The following is a 3,897-nucleotide window of genomic DNA, read 5'->3' as shown; positions in this document are numbered from 1 at the left end:
GCTCGGCCAGCATGGTTCAGTGGTTGACCATGAACCAGGAGGTCATGGTTTGATTCCAGTCAGGGCGCATGCCTGGTTGTGGGCTCGATCCCCAGTGTGGCGCGTGCAGGAGGCAGCCGATCAATGACTCTTCTCATCATTGATGTTTCCATTTCTCTTTCCCTCTTCCTTCCTCTCTAAAATAAAAATATATTTTAAAAGAATAATTAATAATTAAGCCAGTTATGTATTTGTTGCACAATAATGTATCAACCATCCAAGTATCTTTCATTGTTATTTCCAAATTACCCAGATAGTCTTACTGTGAAGTTGCTGTTCATTCATTTACACAGTCATCCCTAAGCTAAAATATTATGAAGAACTTGTCCTTCCATTTTGTTCACAAGAGGACGGATCCCATAATGGTTTTAAAGGCACAGGAGTTATGTTTTGTGTTCCTTTTCTCACCAATTCAAAAGCAAAATTGCTCTTGCTTTTCAGTCATTTGTTTGACAAATATTCATTGAGTTCTTGCTATGCTCCAAGCTAAGAATTATGCTAAGAACTAGAGGCAAAATGATGACAAATCATGGCCCCTGACCTGATAGAGCTTACTTTCCCTTAATAGAGACAGAGACCAATAAAATAATTTCATGATAAATATAAATTTTACTATTATGAAAAGAAGGTCTTGTGAAATGTATATGGGAGTGTGTAACAAAAGAACCCGACTTAGTCTGGCAAATTATCAAAGTTTCCCTAGAAAAGGATTGTACACTGAGATTTGAAGGTTGAGTACGAGCTAAATAGGAAGGGTGCAGGTGTTAGGGCTGCCGAAGGAGGAATGCACGAGGCCAAAAGTGATGAAGAGTTATAAATTTATTAGGTCATCTGATAGGCTGAGCCCCCAAATGGCACCAGCACCCAGGATGGGGAGTCTGAGGTTTTAAAGGCCTCTAGGTGGGCTTTTTCAGCGGGGGAACTCTCTGGGCATGTGGAATCCTGGGCAAGTCCCGGGGGCAAAGATAATGGTCTTAGCAAGTGGAATGTGGTCTTAGCAAGTGGAATGTCGGTTGTGAAGTGGTCTAAAGGTCAGTTCCCAGGGGAGGGGGCATTGATTCAATTATTTGATCAGACCTAACAGCAGGAAGGAATAGTCTAGGTAGAGCGAAACAGAGCACACAAAGGCCTTGCTGCCTGAGAAAAGAGGTTTATCAACATTAAGGAAAAAACAGCCTCAAAAGCCAATCATTGTGACTACAACACACCAACCTCTATCTGTAATACTTTTTAGTGGCCAAATTCTTGGAATTCTACATAATGTCCAATTTAATAAGAGTTAATTACTTAGAAGATTAGTAAGCTTAAAATTGTTGACCAGTTTTAAGAAGTTGGGTGATAAAAATAAGTCATAATATGAAGTAGGGGAAAACAAGGTGGGAATGCCTGAGTGTGTCCTGAAATTTTGAATTCAGTTTTCGTTTGTTTGATTTGTAGGTTCATCCTCCTCCCTCTCCCTGAGCTCAGAGTCTAAGCCTTCCCTTACTTTATTCTGCACTTTTCCTTTCAAATAAAAGGCAGTCGTACAAAAACCAACTCAGGATTTCATTATCTGTTTTTCAGGGCAGTCTGTCATTGGACTTACTGACTAAGCAAATATAAGATTCCCATACATTTTGCTTGAGGATCCTGGGGTAGAAACTAACATTAATTTTTAAAATTATCAGGTAAGAGAAAGTTGGTGGGTTATGCACATCTGAAAGTTCACTTCTTGAAATTTTCAGTTTGTTTCACTAATTCAGAATGACATTTGAAGCCATTATTTCATTCAATGTTTTTATCTACTGGCCGGTGTGCTCTGATTTCTGCCTTGGCAGAGGCAATACATTAATCTCTTCCCACAGTCCTGACATGTAGGATTGGCACAGCATTTATTAATTTACCTTTCACTTAAATTGGTTTTCTTTTTTGCTTTCACTGCATCCAACATCTTGGACCAACTATATCTCTGTTTTTAACATAATGTAAAATGGGGTCAAACCTCTACTTCTTAAGCTGGGTTTAATAAATAAAACTAATAGCTGAGATTGATTATCCATTGCGACAGCAAAGTACAGAACCCAAGATGGATTGTGTAATTTGCAGCTCTATGGTATGTATTAAATTTCCAGACATAAGATAAATAATTCATGTAAGTAACCAAGAGAACACACCCAAGAATGGAGTTATGTGGTTACCCTTTTACAGCAGTAAAAATGAATGACAAATTTCATTAACTCTTAATTTAGGATGTCCTATATATGCATTTTAACTAACCACGACCTAATTGTAACTGGTGTACACATCGAGGATTCTTGATCTGTTCTTATCTAGAGTCTTTCTTAATTAAATATCTAGATCCCTCAAAAAGTGAACTCTATACCTACAGTTTTCTTCACTTTTCTAAAATCTACTTATCACCTTGTGATTTGGGAAATTAAAGTTCTTCAGGTAACTAGGAGTTATGGGGCAGGGGGCATAAAAGATATGAGTATTTAATTCTTCTTCTTTGGTGCCAGGAGAGTAGAACCCAATAGATAAAATATGGAGTTAGTGTTGAATTTTGTTTGTTCTTCCCAAGCTTAAATTGACAAGTTTAACATAAACATTTAAGCCCTTAGGTTTCATAACTTGCAAGGGATAAAAAGTCCATTTCATAGGGTGGTTTCATGGTTTAATAAGATTTTAGGAAGCCAAGATAATTCTGATATCCTCCCAGGGAAATCCTACATAATAAAAGCATACTATGCAAATCGACGGAACTGCCAAACAGCAGAACGACCATCTGGACGACCATCCAGGACCACGCTATAACACCCACTGGTGCCAGGCCAGCCAAGGTGGGTGTGATGCGATTGGTCGGGGGCCCAGCCATCACCCCATGCCCACCCCACAGAGGGAGGCCCAGGCTACCAACCAGCGGGGCAATCAATCAGGGGACTCCACAATTGCCCTAACGAGGGAGGCCCAGGCCACTGACTGGTGGACTGCGGTGAGTGGTGGGGCCTCCCTCTGCAAGGGAAGCCCAGGTCCCAGGTGCCGGAGGGAAGCTGGTGCCAGTAACCAGGGGAAGGAAAGCCTACTCTTGCATGAATTTCATGCATCAGGCCTCTAGTCTATATATATAAAAGCCTAAGCAACCATTTCAACCAAACAACCCAACAACTGGTCAACCAATCCCTATAATGTGCACTGACCACCAGGGGGCAGATGCTCAGCGCAGGAGCTGCCCCCTGGTGGTCACTCCTGTGGCCGGCCAACCTCCCACAGTCCCTCTCCCCGGCTGGCTGGCCCCAATCAAGACTGGAAGATGGCCCCTATCAGCCCCATTTGCTGGCCAGACCAAGGGACCCCACCCCTGCACAAATTCATGTATCAGGCCTATAATATGTAGATAATAGATGATGTGGTTGTTTTCAGAGCTTTTAATGAAGAACTGTGCCCATTGGTCCTGCCACTGGGACATTCAAGCCTGGGATTAGAGAATGGTTAGATTGCTAAACCATCAAGAACAGGATCAGCGACTGGGCAATGTGGATCTCCGGACCCCAGGATGGAAAGATGAGTCCTTCCAGATCGTCAGTAGCTCAGAAAGTACTTGAGTGCTGGTGCTAAGTGTTCAGCATTCAACACTGCTTTGGCCTGTGAGGTCCTCCCAGTGTCTACAAGGCAACAGACTAGGTTTTTCTGGAATGTTCTAGAGATGAAGAGAGTTCCTGTTTACTAAAAGTTTACAAAGGTTGTTTGTGATGGGAGCTATAAGCTGCTAATAAAGTTAAAAGAATCTTTATTATTATTATCATTCCCATTTTACAGATGAAAAAATAGAGAAGAATTCAGTTATTTGTCCAGTGCAACAAAGATAGGGACACAAATGAG

Source organism: Myotis yumanensis, unplaced genomic scaffold (genome assembly GCF_028538775.1).
Source record: "Myotis yumanensis isolate MYYU_CA2020_CCGP unplaced genomic scaffold, mMyoYum1.0.hap1 SCAF_3, whole genome shotgun sequence".
Taxonomy (NCBI): domain Eukaryota; kingdom Metazoa; phylum Chordata; class Mammalia; order Chiroptera; family Vespertilionidae; genus Myotis; species Myotis yumanensis.
Note: the sequence above shows the minus strand (reverse complement) of the source record.